Here is a 20,063-nt window from a genome sequence, read left to right as displayed (position 1 = left end):
AAAAAACGAGAACAGTTTAAGGGACCTTTGGGACAACACCAGGCATACTAACATTCACATTATAGGGGTCCCAGAAGGAGAAGAGAGAGAAAAGGGTCAAAAATGTATTTGATAAAATTATGGCTGAAAACTTCCCAAACCTGAAGAAGGAAACATATATCCAGATACAGGAAGCACAGAGAGTCTCAAACAAAATGAACCCAAAGAGACCCCACACCAACACATCGTAATTAAAATGGCAAAACTTAAAGAGAGAATTCTAAAGGCAGCAAGAGAAAAAGAGTCATGTACAAGTAATCCCCATAAGGCTATCAGCTGATTTCTCTGCAGAAACTTTGCAAGCCAGAAGGGAGTGGCATGATAAATTTTAAGTGCTAAAAGAGAAAAACCTACAACTGAGGGTACTCTACTTGGCAAGATTGTCATTCGGAATAGGAGAGATAAAGAACTTCTCAGATAAGCAAGGAGTTCATTAATACTATGCCAACTCTAAAAGCAAATGTCAAAGGATCTTTTCTAAGTGGAAAAGAAAAAGCTTCAACAAGAAGAATTTATAGAAAAGGAAAAATCCCACTAGTAAAGACAAATATATAGTAAAGACTGTGGATCAACCACTGAAATAAGCCAGTACGAAGATTTTTTAAAAAATTTTATTCATTTATTTGTGGCTGCATTGGATCTTTGTTGCTGTGCGCAGGCTTTCTCTAGTTGCAATGAGCGGGGGCAACTCTTCGTTGCAGTGCGCGGGCTTCTCATTGCAGTGGCTTCTCGTTGCAGAGCACGGGCTCTAGGCACGCAGGCTTCAGTAATTGGGGTGCACGGGCTTAGTTGCTCCGCGGCATGTGGGATCTTCCCGGACCAGGGTTCGAACCTGTGTCCCCTGCATTGGCAGGCGGATTCTTAACCACTGTGCCACCAAGGAAGTCCCGGTAAGATTAAAAGATGAAAAATTGTAAAGTCAACTATAACTACAATAAACAGTTAAGGGATAAACATGAAGATGTAAAATATGACATCAAAAACACAGAATGGGGGGGTAAAAATGTAGATCTTTTAGAATGTGTTGGAACTTAAATAATTACCTGCTTAAAACAAGTAAGTGTACTTATAGGTCAACATACGTGAATCCCATGGTAACCACAAATCAGAAATCTACAATAGATAACTTTGTATGGTGACAAATGGTAACTAGATTTCCTGTGGTGATCCTTTCCTAATGTATAAAACACCAAAGCACTATGTTGTACACCTGAAACTAATATAATATTGTAAGTTATACTTCAATTTGAAAACAAAACAACAACAACAAAAAACCCCAACACTATTGCTCCTAAAGGAATATTTTATCGGGAAGATAATCCTAAATTGATAAAGTACCACAGGCAATAAGGTGGTTGTTATTGACAAGCATCTATTTTTTGCACCTTTACTCTGTGCGAGCCTGTGCCAGAAGCTATCTGATGTCTAAGAAGACAGAATCGTGTCCTGCCCTGGAAGAGGTATGGCGCCTTGGGTTGCCCTGCTCTGGCCAATGGAATAATGAGCCCCCAAATTGGACTGAGATGAATGAGAATCCCTAGGAATTGTGGGCCCTAGAGTAAGATACATTATCCATTTGAAACATGATTTCCTAATTTGAAAAACGGGTCATGGTGAGGGTTAAGTAACTAGATCATAGTTGTACAATTACTGAGTGTGTACGTCCGGGCAGGCACTGGGCTAGTTATAAATGAGTAAGACTGGGAACCTACCCTGAGGATCTTGTGAAAACAGTTCCTCGCACTTTCTAGAGATGATATAGATTGTATTCTAAACATTTGGATACTCTTCTATATAAAAAATACAATTGTCTTTTTTCCTTTCTTAACACTGAGATATTTCCTTTCTTAGAAAGAACCAATAATTCCTATTCAAATTAAAAGTTTTCTTTTTTCAATTATTTATGGCCTCAATCTCTGAAGTGTTTCATAATAATTGATTTCATAATATCCAGCTTCTAAAATAAATAAGATGGAAATGGAGTTAACTGGGAATTATGTAGAATTTACCAAATCATGTATAAATGTTTAATCCAAGATGAATTAATTGGTTAGTGTGATTTGTGTAATAAGTAAACTAATAAGAGAGGGGAAGGGGGAAAGAGAGAGCCCGTGGGTATTTTTAAATGTGTTTAAACTTGAAAATAATTATGCTAAGATAGTTTTAGCAACACTTGAACATACAGATAAGCAGGAGGGGAGAGGAAGGTAGAATCTATTTTGCAATTTGGTTTTTTCCCCACTTAATATGTTATGCATATTTTCCACATTACGTACTACTATACTATTATATGTATATGAACAATATAATTAGTAGCCCCCATTATGTTTCCTGGTTGATTTAATTATGTTTCTGCTTTGTATATAAGGTTATTCCAGCTTTTTTTCCATTATAAGCAACGCTATATTAAACACCTTTGTAAAACTCTTCAGGTTGTCTTACCAAACCAAAGGGTACGTGTAAGGCGTTTAAATACAGGTTGCACAGGAAAGTGTGTGGCAATTTATACAGCACCAGCATGAGTGCCCTTTGCCCCACATACTGGGAAATCTAAGTGGTATGATTCTCTATCCATTTGGTAGAAGAGAAAGGAAGAAAATGTAGCTTTTTAAATGTTTTATTTTAAAGTTGAGTGAACACTTGTTATATAACATTTGTTACGGAGTCAAGTGAGTAGTGGCCTGAGGATTTTTATTCTGTGTGACTCTTTTAATGAGAAATTAATTTATACCTTGATATTTCTATTTTGTAATATATATTTGTTAAAAATTATCTAAAATACCATGTTTCTCTAATCTGTTTCTAATTGAGATCAACAAGCCCTTTGTTTTACGTGGGATAATTAACATTTTGTGCCTGCCCACATTTAGAGTAAACTCATCATATATGTTAAGTTGATTCTGTTTTAGAAAGCGTGGTATTTCCTTACATAATGTCAAGAATAACTGAGGTTCCCAAGCACGTTGTAATGGTTGGGATTTTTTTTTTTAATACTTAAAAATTTAAGTTATGTACCCATGAGCACACAGGTGTCTGTCCTTTTAAAACGTGCTGTCCATGTCATATGCATATTTCTCAGATCCAATACGTGAGCAGTAGGTACTTCCTGCAAGTGTGTGTATTCTCTCTCCAGGGTTCTCCATGGTTGCCTACCTCAAAGAGTAGAACCAAGTGTTCAAGCCCCCATTTTTAGGAAGGGTGCCTTTTCGTTAGGTCAGCATTTCCCCCAAAGATATTCAGCGGAAAGCTCATCCCATGGATAAGTAAGTATAAGTATTTCATATTAAATATGTTTCATTGCTAGTCCTTAGCTCTATCTAGAGTTTCATAGTTACTGTTTTCTAAATAGGATTTTGTAGGAATTTCTTAATTTTATTTCCTACTCTTTACTGTTTTTCCTTGTACTGATATAATGGAATATAATTGATTTTTTTAAAAAAATTTTCTCTAATCACATTTTAATTTTATGAGATACTTGGATATCTCTATCTATCTATCTAGAGACCATTTTAGTCCAATCTTTGTTGGTTTTATACTATAGTAAATACAAATTGAGATTTATTTCTCTTTTTCACATTTCTAGAAGTAGCAGCCAAAGACACAAAGACCCTTTATGTAACCTTTTGTCCGTCAAAGCTATCTTACATTGTTAGGAGGGACTGGTTGATGTCAGATCCTAGTCAGGATCTACCTTTCAGCTCTTCTTTGTATTTTCCTTTTGTCTTTAAAAAATATTCTGTCTTAGTTTTGGAATATTTAGAATAAATTCTGCAAGTCATGAGTACTGAGCTTTTCATGATGTGCTGTGTATCTGAAATCTTATTCATTTTCAAACTATGGGTCTAAGCATCTTTGGACCCTTATATAATTCTGGTGCTTGAATTGCAACTTTGTAAAGTGCATCAGATCATTCTGGTTGAGCAGCTACCTTCACAAAGATGCTTTTACGATATCTTCATCCTCTAAAGTAGGATTGCCACTCTTAGAAACTCAAAGGGGAGTAGCAAAGAAACTAACTCACCAGCTGAACTATCCATTTCCCCAGCTCTAAGTCAGAGAGCCAAGAGGGCAGGCAGGGCACTCGATACCCTCCTTGACTCTGAGCTGGTCCTGGTACTCTGGATGCTATTTTGCATGGGTTATCTCACTTAATACTCATGATAGTTCTGTGAGCCATGTGGCGTTATTCCCCATTTTACCAATACAAAAACTGGGACACACTGAGTTTCAACATCTTGTTCAAACTGGCAAACATCAAATCCAGGATTTATACTCAAGTCATTTTGATTTCAAATCCCATTCTCATAACCAGTTTCCAGAGCAAGTAGTCGAAACTGTATTGATTATACTCTTTGGGCTAACAAATCACTGAAATGGGAGTGGGAAAGGGGTACTTCATACAGTCTAAGTCATGTCTTGGCTAGTGAGGGAATGAAAATTTGCAGTATCCTCAAATTTATTCAACTCGGACTTTGATCAAGTGCCTTCCGTCTGGCTAGATATATTTCAGCGGTTATGGGGAGAGGAAGTGACTGGTATTTTATGGGTGATACTCTATGGGTGCTCATTAATTGAACTGAAGTAGTCTAATCAGTACATTGTATGGAAATAAAGAGCTTGACTAAAATGTCCTTTCTCTGATACTTGATGTCTTAACTTAGTTCAGGCTGGTTCTAGCATTGGCTCAGTATTAGAATGAACTTTTATGTGCTACAGTGGTTATCTGACCAAAACCAGACAAACAAACAAAAAAACCACATAATATTCCATCTTCTGAAGATCCAGGTACCTTATTTTATATGACTATTACTGTGAACACAGCACTTTATACGTAAACTATAATTTCCTCTTCTCTAGTTACTTCCCTTAAAATCTATTTTTTTAAAAAATATTTATTTATTTGGCTGCATCAGATCTTAGTTGCGGCACATGGGATCTTCGTTGTGGTGTGCGGGCTTCTCTCTAGTTGTGGTGCGTGGGCTCAGTAGTTGTGATGCGTGGGCTTAGTTGCTCCATGGCTTGTGGGATCTTAGTTCCCTGACCAGGGATTGAATCCGCATCCCCTGCATTGGAAAGTGGATTCTTAACCACTGGACCACTAGGGAAGTCCCCCCCTTAAAATCTATTTTGTACCTTATGGCCACATCTTCTAAAAAGATATTTTGATCTTGTCACATTGCCCCCAAAATATCTTAAGCCTTCAGGATTCAAGTCTAAACCCCTTGTTTGTTTTTAAAAGCTCTTTGCAGACTGACCTACCTTTCTAGCTTTTTCTTGATCTGCCTGAATCTGGGGTTTTACTGGAATTAGTCGTTTTATGGGCTTTTCGCAGTAAGTCTAGGACCTTTCTAGCTTGGCACCTCTAAAAATACTATATTCTCGAGTTCAGGTGGTTCCCTTCTTTTCTCTACCTGCGTAAATCCTTGTTTCCCCAAACAATACACCCTGCAGTGATCCCTCTCTAGACTGACAGTTACAGCCCTTTCCCAGCCTGCACTTGACAGGGGAACAACCCTCAGGTACTGATGCACTGGGGAGAGGAAGTGAAGTCCGGCACCTTTTCCCCTCACAGGAGTGGTCATCCCCAGTTTCTAGATTGAGGCGTGTTGGGGACTGAAGCCTGTGGCGGAGTGTATTCTGTTTCACAGATATGAAAGTATATGGCATTAACAAAGAATTTATGGCTTAGATCAACGGGTGCCAAATTTAGCTTTGTAATAAACTCATCTAGAAGCCTTTAAACATGCAAAGTACCCAGGTCCTTCCCTGAGCATCCTGCTGCTTTGGATTGGTGAATCTGCGAGGCATTCTCCCATTTGTGGTAAACAAATGGGTGTTACTTTGTTCTTATTTGACTTTGTTTTGCAGCATTTGACTCCATTGACCATCCCTCATTTCTTTAACACCTTCTTTCCTTCTATCATCCCTTCCTAGTTTGTTTCTTCATTAAATGTTACCCTTTAAATGACTCTTTCTCTTCCTCATTGTAGATACAATTGCCCGCACCTAATTCTTTTTATTATGTGCCAATCATTTTCAGCTATCTTTAGTCTAGAACTTTCTACTGAGCCCCAAACACATATATACCTAGTAAACTTCAATATTTGGATCATCCATGGATCAAACAAACTCAAAACAGATCATGCTCTAAACTGGGCTTCTCATTTCCATTTTTTTTTAAGAAAAGGTTTGTTCTTTTTCCTTAGGATTTCTGTCTTACCCGCGGCACGCGGGATCTTAGTTCCCCGACCTGGGATCGAACCGGCGCCCCCTGCAGTGGAAGCGCGAGGTCTTAACCAGGGAAGTCCCCTTATTTCCATCTTTGTCCCTGCCACTGTCCCCCTAACTCCTGCTTTCTGTTTTCTCCATCACAGTAACTGGTACCACCAGCCTTTCAGTCCCCAAAGCCAGAACATGGGCATAATCTTGCTTCTCAGTCATCTCCCCACATTGCTCAGTCACCACATCCAGCTTATTCTATCCATTTAACATCTCTAGGATCTCTTGCTCCCATTGTGACCCTTCTGTGTTTCAGTGTTAAGAAACATGAATCAGACTTATTAGCTGCTTGCTTGGGTGCCCACCCCCCTACCCACCCCACCTAAGTGCACAAATTAGTTCAAATATCATCTCTAAGAACTTCCCCCATCTGGTTTAGATGCTGCTCCCCTGTACTTTCACCTCTATCATAACACTTACTACATTCTTCTACAAATGTGGACTACTTGTGGCTTTTTCCTCCTGGACTTTAACCTTCTGAGGGCAGGGACCAAGTCTTATGACACTGTGTCCTAGAAACAGCATAAGGTCTAGAATATAATATATTGCTAAAATGTTAGTTGGATGGGTGCATGAATAAATTAGCCTATAGTCTAATAGATAAAAATGCTTAAATAACTTATCACTTATAATTAAAATAATGCATATACTTTATATAGTATTTAGAAGAATATAAAAAAGAAAACAAAAAGTTTATAATTTTGTTACACAAAGATAACTACAATTTATCTTTATTTTTGTAGCCTTTCAGCCTTTTTCTATGCATGGATTAATGTAATGATAGTGTATATATATACAATTGTGTATGTATAGATATACACACACTCTTTTGTAAACTGCTTTTACTTAAGAGTATCCTTCTCTGCCATTAAATATTCTATCTGCATGCATTTAGTGAGCATGTATTACTTTTGTTAACAAGAAGTAAAATCATTAAAAAAATCATTAAAAAAATTGATTCTCCTATTAAACTCTCTTTACAATGGGAAGATAGCCAAGTCCTAAGGACCCTCATGAAGACTAAGCAAAATGCTCTTAACATTTTCCTTAGAGAAAAAAGGGTGAATTAAAGGAATCACAGACTGACCTAGTTTTCTACCATGGAATCTTTAACCGTAGTTAATGCTAGATTTTCTGATCAAAAGTTATCTTTTGGGCTTCCCTGGTGGCGCAGTGGTTGAGAGTCCGCCTGCCGATGCAGGGGACATGGGTTCGTGCCCCGGTCCGGGAAGATCCCACATGCTGCGGAGCGGCTGTGCCCGTGAGCCATGGCTGCTGAGCCTGCGCGTCCGGCTCCGCAACGGGAGAGGCCACAACAGTGAGAGGCCCGCGTACCGCAAAAAAAAAAAAAGTTATCTTTTAATGGAATCAGAGCTAAATTGAAATCTTTAATAACTCTCAGTGACAAGAAGACCATAGTGCTGAATAATCTTTAAAGTACTATACTTTCTAGAACAACTTAGACCATACTTAGCCAAACCAGGTATGTTTCAGAATACAAACCTGGTGATTTTTATGTCATTACTGTAGTCTTATAATGATGTTTTAAGGTGAGAATGTCACTAATAAAGACAAAATTCAAAAAGGTCTCCAAAATAATTCCTTAAAGGAATTATCTTTCTCTCTTTGTGTTTAACACAAGTTCTAAGTTTGAGGAAACTACTGAACAAATATAAGTGATAGGATTATTAGTTACTTATATAAATATTCTCACTTTTTTTTTTTTTTTAATACTTTAAAATGGTTTGAAGTGATCTTGCTTCCTCTCATTCTTTTCCTGGTCATTTTACCTTTGATTCACTGACTGAAAGTTCTAGAAATTCATCATCATTTTCCAGAAGCACCTTGTTAGGCAGCCACCCCTCAGTAACTTCACTAACCAGCTTTGGCAAATGCCTTGAGTTAATCAGTGACTCTACAGTCAGACCTAAGCACATGAAGAAATAACCCCCTTTTTAAGCGAGTGCTCTACTGTCGTGGCTGTGCTTTCTGGTGGAGGAGTGAGCGCCAGGGCTCTGGAGAGTAGCTTGTCGCCTGTTTCCACTGCAGGATAATTAGTCCCTGCCGATGGGTGCTGCACATAGCGTTTGGGAGTAAGTATGCAGAAACAGTGATTATTGCAACCTAAATATTTTCAGGGGCCAGATGGAAGGATGGAGGGAGGGAAGCTCAGGGGCCAGTGTTAACTAACTGCTCTGGGAATCAGCTGCTCGGTAACTCGCGACCTCCAACCTAATGCTGTTATGTGGGAACGTGAGCCTGGTGTTGCTACATCTTCCCATCTGTTTCAAAAGAAATGGAATTGTGGATTATGTGTGTCAAATCTCCCCGATTTTACGGTGTTAGCCACTGTTTAATTTAAGAAAAAAAAAATGGTGAGCAGTCTAAAAAGCACCACAGGCTGCCAGCTGAAGGCCTCCAGCATTGATATTAACATAAACTTTTGGGTTTTACTTATCTTTTTAAACATTTATTTATTTGGCTGCGCCAGGTCTTAGTTGCAGCACGCGGGACCTTTGTTGCTGCATGCAGGATCTTTAGTTGAGGCATGCGGGATCTAGTTCCCTGACCAGGGATCGAACCCAGGCCCTCTGCATTGAGAGTGCAGAGTCTTAACAACTGGGCCACCAGGGAAGTCCCAGTTTTTACTTATGTTTGAGTGATCCTTTTTTGTAACTATAACTTTTGATAGTGATTCTCAAAAGATTCCTATTATTTTTGGTGAACTAGAACAAAGCTTATTTAGTTGGTGATTTTTAAATAATGTTTTCTTTTCATAGACACACAAAGAACGTTTAAGAATGGGCATTACATCAGGGCATTACTAACCGTTGATTTCCTCTGGAGTTGTAGTATATTGGCTCCAGAAGGGGCCTTACAAGCAAGTAAAATAACCCCTTTCTTTTTTTTTTTTTGGACCACGCCACGTGGCATGCGGGATCTTAGTTCCCCAACCAGGGATCGAACATATGCCCGCTGCAGTGGAAGCATGGAGTCTTAACCACTGGACTGACAGGGAAGTCCCTAAAATGACCCCTTTCATATAAGGACCTTGGGTCAGGCCACTGAGGGTGGGTTGTTTTTTTTTTTTTCTTGCGGCATGCAGGCCTCTCACTGCTGTGGCCTCTCCCGTTGCGGAGCACAGGCTCCGGACGCGCAGGCTCAGCGGCCATGGCTCACGGGCCCAGCCACTCCGCGGCATGTGGGACCCTCCCGGACCGGGTCACGAACCCGTGTCCCCTGCATTGGCAGGCGGACTCCCAACCACTGCGCCACCAGAGAAGCCCGAGGGTGGGTTTTAAAAGGTGATAGTTTTCTAGTAACAACCTCTGTGGTCAAGAGTGCTTTGCCTTATTGGGTTTCTCTGGCTGTATTCAGAATGGAGGAGCCTGGGAAGGTTTTAGGCCAAAGTGCATTGAAATATCTTTAATTTACAATCAATACAAGTGAATGGTGGGACTGCATACGTATATAGTTCAGTACTCTCTAGGTCACATTTTCTCTCTTCTTCCCTTTCCTTATCTTATTTCCTATTCTCTGTGCCATAATGTACTCTGAAGTATATTTTTAATGAAATAGTTATTAAGTTATTTAGTGGTTCCTGCTTATAGTTTTGAAATCAAGTGAGTGATTTAGGGGTTATATCTTGCTGTGTATTGCCCCAATTTCTTTTCTTACTGGTCAGGTGACCTTTGATAAGACAAGAGTGCCTAACTGCTTCTGGGTCATTTTGGTCAAGTTTGTTGGTTTATGTGGTAGCAGGATTTTAGAGAATCACATGGAAGGGACTTTCTGAAAGATCTGTTCGAAAGTAGAATGAACTTATACATTTAATGCTCCAGATACCTATATGAGGAGCTAGGTTTTCTTATCTTCGTTTTAGAAGCTCAGGGAGATTAAGGACCTTTCTCTAAGCTTCCAGCTGATAACAAGTGGCACCAACTTGGGAGGTCAGGTCTTTAACTTAGAAATGTGTGCTTTTTGTACTTTACGTCACAATTATGTTAAAAAAAAAAGGGAAAAAAGCAACAGTAAATAAAATCCCACCATAACTAGTAGTCTTGTTTGATAGCATAGATTATAATCATACCTAAAACCCATACCCCTAATCTGTGAATAGTTAGAATAATGTTTTGTTCCAAGCATCAACTCAGATTTGTCATCAGTTTTTATATCCCTCAACCCTACAGCTTTGTCAGTGATGGGCTTTTATGAAATAGTAAAACCAGGACAGAGGGACTGACCATAAAGGAAATGGTGAAGCATGTTGGTTGGGACCACGAACTGACCTGAGGTTAATACCAGGTCCGCCCCTAACATACTGTGTGGCCTTGGGCAAGTTAGTTAATCGGTGTGGGCAAGTTAGTTAATCGGTGTAAGCGTCTGTTTCTTCCACCTTTAAATAGGACCGATAATTACGGTAGCTACCTCCTGAGGTTATCGTGAGAAACAAATGAGCTTGTCCATGCACTAAATGAAAGTTAGTTGTTACTGCTGCTGTTGCTTCCTTTCTTATAATTGGCAGTGCTTTGTTGCCTCTAAGGTAAGCCTGCTGCCTTCTGAGGACCTTTGTCACTTACCTTCAAAGAATTCCTTCTTCAGAGATGACAACTTTATCTGCTGAATGGGGATTTGTAGCTTGAATGTGGTGTCTCCTTTGGGGTGAATCTCTAAAGGAGCCTTGAGGCTTATGAAGAAATCTGATTAAGTCCACATTTGTAGTTAGACAGAAAACCTGAACAAAGCTTGAGTGCTGGGTTTCGGTATTACCAGTTTCTGGATGGGTGGGGATTATTTTTGTGCCTGCAGGAGTGTGGATGGCAGCCTTCTCCCCATCTCCACTGCCTCGCCTGGGCTCTGGCCTTGATCATCTTATGGCTGGATCACCGCTGTCGCCTTCTCCACAGAGCCTTTGTTTCTAGTCGGTCCTATCTCTTCCTGACCTTCCGTCCTTGGCTCCACAGCAATCTCTCTAAACTAAAGACCTGGCCAGGCTTCTTCCCTGCTGGAGCCCTGGGTGTTGTCTAGTGGTGCTTCTCAAGCTTTGGTCATTCACTTCCTTTCCAAATGTCCCCATATCTGCAAACCATCTGTACTACTGTTTACTTAATAGTTGTCTTCAAAGGATTTAGGTCAAATCTTTTTTTTTTTTTTTACTTAGGCTTTTCCTGAGCAGTAATAGCTGTGAAATCTGAAGTATATAATATGCTAGTTGCATTTCCTCCTAATACTCTTTAAATAAATACGTAACTATGAAAATGGGTTCCTCTGTGTATCCTCTGAAGTCAGTGGAGCCGCCCCTGCTACACTTTGGTAAACAGTGGCCTCAGGATAAGGTCAAAGCATTTTATCTCATGCCCAGGACTTTCTGTGACCCAGTGACCTGGCCCCTCTGGCGTTTTTTTTTTTTTTCTTCCTTTCCTGCCATTCCATTAGCAAAGAGTAAAACTTGCTCTTTCATTCTACCTGTCAGGAATTCTTCCCCTGCCTGATGAGTTTCTGTTCAACATGGACATCCCAGCTCAGATGCCCACTGGCTGTGTTGTTGGAACTGTGTTAGGAATTTTTGTTTATTTCTCTCAACCTGCTCGCTCTAGGGCGGGGCCTGGATCACTCTGGGCAGGCACTGCATCTCAGCAGCTTTTCCCTATCACAGAATCCTCTGTCAGAAGCCACCAGTGACATGATTGTATTGCCCCTCTTTCCCTCTGCCATGTCCAGTTTGACCTCCTTCCAGCATCACCCTGCCCTTAAGATGCCAGGTCTTTTTGCACATATCCCCTCCAGTAGAATGCCACTTCTCTTCCTCCTGTAACTGGCTCTTTCTCCTCCTTCAAAACTCAGCTTGGGGGCTTCCCTGGTGGTGCAGTGGTTAACAATCTGCCTGCCAATGCAGGGGACACGGGTTCAATCCTTGGGCCAGGAGGATCCCACATGCCGCGGAACAACTAACCCCATGCGCCACAACTACTGAGCCTGTGCTCTAGAGCCCAAGAGCCACAACTACTGAGCCCACATGCCACAACTACTGAAGCCCACGTGCCTAGAGCCCCGCAACACCTTAACAAAGAGTAGCCCCCACTCAGCGCAACTAGAGAAAGCCCCCGTGCAGCAACAAAGACCCAATGCAGCCAAAAAAACCCCAAAAAACAAAACTCAGCTTGCCCTTGGCCCCTGGGAAGCTGTCCCTGACCCCAGTGTGAAATGATTCTCCACTGGGATTACCTTTGTCATCACTCTTCTTAAAATAATAATAATAAAAATAAATAATAAGATTATCAAGCATTATAATCTTTTAAATAAGATTTAAAAACCCTGCCTCCTTCCAGACAGTGTCTGAGGCAGGTTTAAGAAAGGGCGTATACTAAAAGGTTAATAAAATCAGGAATGAAAAGGAGTTGGAAAAAAATGCATAACCCAGATGTTAACAGTACAATCTGAAGGGAAGATGAGGTGTAGGAAGGAGGTTTTAGGGAGAAACAAAATCTTGAGGCTTATTTTTTAAGGAAGTGCAAGTAAATTTGTGGATTAAGATGAAGGAGATAGGGCTTCCCTGGTGGCGCAGTGGTTGAGAGTCCGCCTGCCGATGCAGGGGACACGGGTTCGTGCCCTGGTCTGGGAGGATCCCACGTGCTGCGGAGCGGCTGGGCCCGTGAGCCTTGGCCGCTGGGCCTGCGCGTCCAGAGCCTGTGCTCCGCAATGGGAGAGGCCACAACAGGGAGAGTCCCGCTTACCGCAAAAAAAAAAAAAAAAAAAAAAAAAGATGAAGGAGATAAAGGGATGAAGAAGTGGGGTGGGAATAATGGAGGGAATCCACTAAGGAGCAGGACTGTTGAAAGTTCAGAGAGGAGGGTTAAAACGGGAGAGTAGTTCCTTCTTTTGAAGAGAAAGGTCATTAAGAGGGGAGCAGAGGGGAGTGCATTACTAGAATGGTGCAACGGAGAGTCCTCTGTTTAGGCAGGGTGGGTGGGTAGGAGAGCGGGGGTGAGAGCTTGAGAAAGTAGAGGTCTGGAATAGCTGCTGTGCGAAGCAGTGAAGGAAGAGAGCTAGAGGGGAGTAGAGAATCCCACGAGGGAGGGTTTCTCCAGTGTTAGGTGCCCTTGACTTGTAATGGATCCATTAAGCGCCAACAAGCAAACTCAGCAACGTGCATCACCCCGAGAGAGCAGTTAGAAAGATGATGTTTGTTTCTGTGGGCAGGCGTTTGGAAGGGCAAGTGCAATAGAAGGATCAAAGCTGTGCGCCTCCAGGGGGCGGCGGTGCAGGTAAGGTGGAAAGACTGGCCTGGGGGTGTGTGAATCCAGGAGGGGCTAATGCTGGGGAAAGAGGAGGGCTGAGGGTCAAGGTGAGAGTGGAACTGGTATAGTCAGGAGGAAGGAGTGGGCGAGGTGAACCCAGAGGCACTAGGAGGGGAGTTTTCAGAACTTTAGGCCTGTTTCCAGAGGGCAGGGTTCAGTTCTGGTAACTAACCACTAGGAAAATCCAGTTAAGTTAGCCAAAAAGAGCCGTTCCAAGAATTAGGTTAGATAAACTTAAATAAACTTAGTGCCACTCTAATCTAGAAGGAGAAAAGATGAAGTCACATCCTCTTCTCTTTGGTCTCCAGGGACCTAAGAATTAAGCAATAAGATTGGCTCCAAGTGAACTTTAATTTTCTCTTGTGGAACAGGCCATTTTAATTGTTCACGCCTTTTTCCTCAGAGGCATCGCGTGAGGGCCCTCTCTACATGAGAGAAGGAGGAGATTTTATGCGGGAGGCTGTAGTTGAGGGAAACTGGCGTATGCCAGTGCCCTGGATGTCTGAGAGAAGAGACATGAGCACTTCCCATCAGGTTGCCCCATAGCAGAACATACTTTGGAGGTTTGCCATCTCACCTGAGGCTTCTCGAGGCTGGGGCAACCTCGTTGGCTGCAGAGATAAAGCCCACCACCTGAGAGAGGCGGGAGGTTGTCCAGGGCTGCTGCCCTGCCTGTTGCAGCCAGTGGAGAACCATTCCCAGGAGTGTGGCTGAGGTGAGGCGGCCACCCCGCGATGTTCCCCGAGCATGGAGCACAGTGCTGGCAGCGATGTGCGCCTGTGCGTGCAAGGTGGGGGAGCGGGAATGGGGAGTGGGCCGCATGTGACCTAAGGGCCACTCAGGGCATCTCACACTTACTTAAGCTTCGTTAATAAAACCCAAAGCCAAGGGCTTCCCTGGTGGTGCAGTGGTTGGGAGTCCGCCTGCCGATGCAGGGGACACGGGTTTGTGCCCCGGTCCGGGAAGATCCCACATGCCGCGGAGCGGCTGGGCCCGTGAGCCATGGCCACTGAGCCTGCGCGTCCGGAGCCTGTGCTCCGCAATGGGAGAGGCCAACAGTGAGATGCCCGCGTACCGCAAAAAAAAACAACAACCCAAAGCCAAGGAAGTAGTTGACCTACAGTATGAGACCTCTGTCTGTGGACAGGTACAAAAAATGTACCATCCCCCTTAGGGTTTAGCATTCACAAAAGAAGAGGCAGTCAGCTTAGACTAGCTGGAACATTTCCAGAGATGGGGTGTTTGGGCACATTAATCTTCTGAGCCTCAGTTTCCTTATCTTTAAACTGGGCATAGTAACACTTGCCTCTTAGAGTTGTGCAGTGTGCGGTCCTCAAGGCAGGGAATCACATCTTTTCTTTTCAGGTAGCTGACATATTTCATCAGCATTGCTTAAAACAGAAGGTTGCTTCTCTGTTTAACATTAAAATTGTTATGACTTTTACCCTCTTTTCTGTGGTATTTTGAGAATGCCTTTTTCCTCCTTTGTAGATATTTCCTTTTGTGGTAAGTTCAACAAGCCCAGTGCTGGCCCTGGCTGCTCTTGACCTTGCTGCAAAATAGGCCACTCACTCTGGCAACAGACGATCCCAGAGGCTTGATTCACCACTCACTGGAAATCCAGCAGTCCCAAGAGAAGAGATTTGGAATAAACCTCTTTTACTTGGTCATCCCAGATTCTTGCCCCGGGTTGACATATTTCTTCTAGAGAGAAAGGCACAGGGCAGGCAAGAATACTTTGTGCCAAAACTCACCTTCCCCCAGCCCCTCACTTGTTACAGCTCCTGGGAACTCACACATATGTGTATGACATATGTAGCCATCTCCTTCCATAGTATGCCCACTGTTTTCCCAGCAGCACACCATGCCCACATTCACCCACTCCTAAGATAACCATGGCATCTTGTGGATCCCAGGTCATGAGTCTAGACCAGGCCATTCTCCCCACCCCCTTGAATAGTTTCTCGTCAAGAAGGATGGGGTGGAAGAAGGGGTATTATCCTTTCCTAAGGTCTTACCTCTATTAGGACCACCTTAATTCATCAGAGATGCTCTGATAATCTTGAACTTTGAAAGAGAGGTATTAGGCACACAATTCCTCCTTCTTAGGAAATCCTCCTTCTTATACAGATTTCCCCTCTCACCCACCTTCCATCCCATCCACCCACCCAGTGGGTTGGAGGAAAGAGTTATCTTCCTCAAGCAGGGAATGTTCAATTATAACTTCCTCCAGAATAATAAGTCCTACTCACCTTGCATCTACATAATAGAAAGGATTGCTCAAATGGTTTCCCCAAGCAACTCAATGTCTTGGTCACCAAAAAGGGAAGTGACTGGCAATTGCTAAGATTGGATCTCACCTTAAAATCTTTATTGACCTGCAGTTTTCACAATTTATATTTTCTCATAATATCTAAGAAGAAATGAAATCTTAACTTCAAATCTGTGCCTCATCCCTCATTCCCTTGCAGTCTTACACAGGGGTATATGTCAGCATGAGCTTTCAGCATTTCTTGGGATGCTTTTTCAGTGTTTATGCTTGTACAGTGACTTCTCCTTTGAGAGTAAAATGTTAGAGGATAAATGAGCAGTGCTTCATGGAAAGTAGGTTCAGAAAGTGATAAAAATGTGTCTTGTGTCATAACCAGGAAGTTAAGTGGGAAACAATTCAGAAATCGATGTGGGTTAAGGGGAGGACTTTGTAGTGTGGTTCAAAGAACACTGATTGCCACCTCAGGCGATCTAGTCCTGGCTGTGATGCTGGTAGTAGACGTCAGAGCCCCCATTCTCTTACATCTAAGGAGAGTTAGCTGGATTAAATGATATCCTATATCTCCACCAACCCTAATGTTCCAGAAGGTAGTTCCTCAATGTCAGGGTCACTGGCACATAGTGGGTACACAGGGAGTATTATTGAAGGAAGCGATGTGCTGCAGCCAGGGACAACCAGGGACACACCTGAAATTGAATGTGTTGGGTTGACTTGTTGCAACGAGGGAGAATGCACTGCATGGGACCTAGGGCCATCTCAGTAAACGGGTGCTTGAAAGGGGTCGTAGGATGTAGGTTTACGTTAGGTGATTCGAGGGATAACTTAAAGAAGTGGGACTTTGCTCTAGACTGGAAGCTGTCAGGAAGCAAAGGTCATTCTGTGATTGAGTATATTATAAATCCTATGTAGAAGGAGGAAAAACTAGAGAGGCTAGTGCCGTAATTGGTAAAGAAGCACAGTCATTTATATTAGCCAGATTAGAGAGATGTTTGGTCATTTTTGTGGTTGGACAGTGTTTGTGTTTAGATGTCAGGCCTCAGTGGTCTCATTTCTGTCTTGATTCATCATGGTGATAGAGTGGCTTTGCCGGATATTGATGTTTTGGGAAGTTGTTAATGTTCAACGGGAGAATACCAGGGCCTAGCTGTGAGTGCCAGGCCAGTTTCTCCCAACACTGGGGCCTGACCGATAGGAGCAGGCTAGCTCCCACGTATCAGGGACTGCTTTCCTCTTTCTCACAAATAAGCTAGCCAACACATATTTGGAAGCCATTTTATTTGATGTGGATAAGCATGTAATAAATGTGTCCTTTTCCAAAAGTTAGAGTGAAGCATATTTGGTTCTCAACTTTTTTCTAAAATACAGTTAAGATGGACTAAATTTTAGGTGTTAGCAAACTAAAAGAGTTAGAATTATATATATATATATTTTTTAATGTATTTATTTTTGGCTGTGTTGGGTCTTTGTTGCTGCACATGGGCTTTCTCTAGTTGCGGCGAGCGGGGGCTACTGTTCGTTGAGGTGTGTGTGCTTCTCATTGCAGTGGCTTCTCTTGTTGCAGAGTGTGGGCTCTAGGCGCACGGGCTTCAGTAGTTGGGGTGCGCGGGCTTAGTTGCTTCGCAGCACGTGGGATCTTCCCGGACCAGGGCTCAAACCTGTGTCCTCTGCATCGGCAGGCGGATTCTTAACCACTGCGCCACCAGGGAAGCACTAGAATTATATATTTTTCAAACCTTTCTGGAGTCATGATTTTTTCTAAGTTAACTTTTAATAGGAAATGTCATACTACATGTTAATAATAGTTCAGAGATTCAAAAGAGTATACATATTGCTGGTAGGAGGGCAAAAAATGATTCCATCCCTAAAAAGGGCAACATGGTATTATATATAAAAAGCATAAGTGAATTGCTCCTCTGATGACACAGTCCCACTTCTGGGAATAGGTCCTACAACTCTACCTGTACACGTGCAAAAATGACATACCAAGTTACTCATCATAGCATTGTTTATAAAAGCACAGTCTTGGAAACAACCCAAGTGTCCAGCTGGAGAGGATGGTTACATAAACTATGATAAATCCACACAGTAAAGTACTGTGTAGCTATAAAAGAAAGAATGAGGAAGCCATCTCTATACTGTTGTGGAAGGATATCCAGGCTATATTGTTTAGTGAAAAAAGCTAGACAGAGGATAGTACTATCTTTTGTAGAAATGAAAGACAAAGAGAATCTATATTCGTATTTATTTCTATCTACAAAAATAACACTACAAGAACACACAAGGAAATAATAAAGTGGTCAACTATAGCGGAAAAAGGTGGACCCAGAATGTGATGGACAGGGATATGAGTGAGATGGAAACTTCTCATTATTTGCCTTTTGAAATATAATTTTAATTCTCCAATTATAAAATGTACTACCTAGTCCAAAAATTTAAATAATTTATGGAAAGATATATATGTATATAAATGCAATATATCTCCTACCTCATTCCATTCCCCAGAGATAACCATTCTGATCAGTTTCTTGTATAGTTTTTCAGAGTAGTCCATTGTATTAGTCAAGGATCTCAAGAGAAACGGAACTGAGAGGATGTGTGTGTGTATAAAATATATGAAAACTGGTAATTCTGTATTATGGAAGAAAAAGCATAATTAATATAAAAAGGAAAAAACAGCTTAGAAGTACATTTGATAGTGGTTAATGTTACATTATATAAAGGCTCCCACATATTGAAAAGAAAAACATTGACTCCACAATCACAAGGAGCCAATTCATGAAAGCAGCCAGGGAGAAAACATTTAAAAAATGTTCAACCCACTACCACTCAAAGAAATGCAAAGTGAGTCGGGTAAAACTTAAAATATATATTAAATTCATTTAGAAAAAGAAGGATAAGCAGGATTGTTATGAGACTTAGACGCAAACTGCAATGCTCGTGTCACAGTATACTAGTCAGCCTTTCAAGAGCAGTTTGGCAGGATGAATCACAAGCTATAAAATCATGCCCTTTGGCCTAATAATCCCTTTTCTGGGAACTAATCTTGAGGAAATAATTCAAAAGGTGGCAAAAGGCATAGCTCATGAGGATGTTCATCATAACGTTGTATAATCAAAGAAATGGAAAAAACCTAAATATCCCAAAGGCATAGGAATTTGGGTAATTACGGTTTATTACTTTCATGAAATGTAGGCATTAAAAGTCAGTACAAGGGGCTTCCCTGGTGGTGCAGTGGTTAAGAATCTGCCTGCCAATGCAGGGGACATGGGTTTGAGCCCTGGTCTGGGAAGATCCCACATGCCGTGGAGCAACTAAGCTTGTGCGCCACAACTACTGAGCCTGCACTCTAGAGCCCGTGAGCCGCAACTACTGAGCCTGCGTGCCACAACTACTGAAGCCCGTACTCCTGGAGCCCATGCTCGGAAACAAAAGCCACTGCAGTGAGATGCCCGCGCACCACAACGAAGAGTAGCCCATGCTGGGCGCAACTAGAGAAAGCCTGCGCGCAGCAACAAGGACCCAACTCAGCCATAAATAAATAAATAAATAAAAAATTTAAAAAGTCAGTACAAGGACTAGCAACATGGCAAATATGCATTATTTTATGTTACATATAACAATTATGTCTTAGCCCTGATAACAATGGAAAGAAAACTGTGTACATGTGCTCAAGAACAGATAGGACTATAGAAGCCTAAAGACAGTGTGACCGATGGGAATATTAGAATTATAGTGACATTTCTTTTTTGTTTTAATTAATATTGGTCTTAGTTTGTTCAGGTTGCTATAACAGAATACCATAGACTGGGTGGCTTATAGAGAAGAGGTTTATTCTTGACAGTTCTAGAGGCTGGGAAGTCCAGGGTCAAGGTGCTGGCAGATTCAGTGTCTTGTGAGGGCTGACTGGTTCATAGACGGCTGTCTTTTCACTGAGTTCTCACATGGCACAGGGGGCTAGCCAGCTCGGTGGGGTCTCTTTTAATCCCAATCATGCCTCATAACCTAAGCACCTCTGAAAGGTCCTACATCCAAATACCGTCACACTGGGGATTAGATTTCAACATGCAAATTTTAGGGGCACACAAACATTCAATCTATAGCAATTGTGTTGTAATATTTTTACAATTATAACTTTTAAAAGCTTAGCAATAAGTTAGCATTGTCCCAAAGAGTAG

The 20,063-nt window shown here is 41.8% G+C and overlaps 1 protein-coding gene and 1 long non-coding RNA gene across 6 annotated transcripts in view; one reads left to right on the top strand and one right to left on the bottom strand.

Moving 5' to 3' along the window:
* LOC137204563 (uncharacterized) overlaps nucleotides 1-20,063 on the bottom strand; it is an 83,241-nt gene that overhangs the window by 33,597 nt on the left and 29,581 nt on the right. The gene's annotated exons all lie outside the window — the stretch shown is intronic.
* Nucleotides 1-20,063, top strand: part of NCOA7 (nuclear receptor coactivator 7) — a 145,044-nt gene that overhangs the window by 106,995 nt on the left and 17,986 nt on the right. The gene's annotated exons all lie outside the window — the stretch shown is intronic.

This window comes from Pseudorca crassidens, chromosome 13 (assembly GCF_039906515.1).
Source record: "Pseudorca crassidens isolate mPseCra1 chromosome 13, mPseCra1.hap1, whole genome shotgun sequence".
NCBI lineage: Eukaryota > Metazoa > Chordata > Mammalia > Artiodactyla > Delphinidae > Pseudorca > Pseudorca crassidens.
Note: the sequence above shows the minus strand (reverse complement) of the source record. Positions and strands in the feature narration are given on the sequence as shown.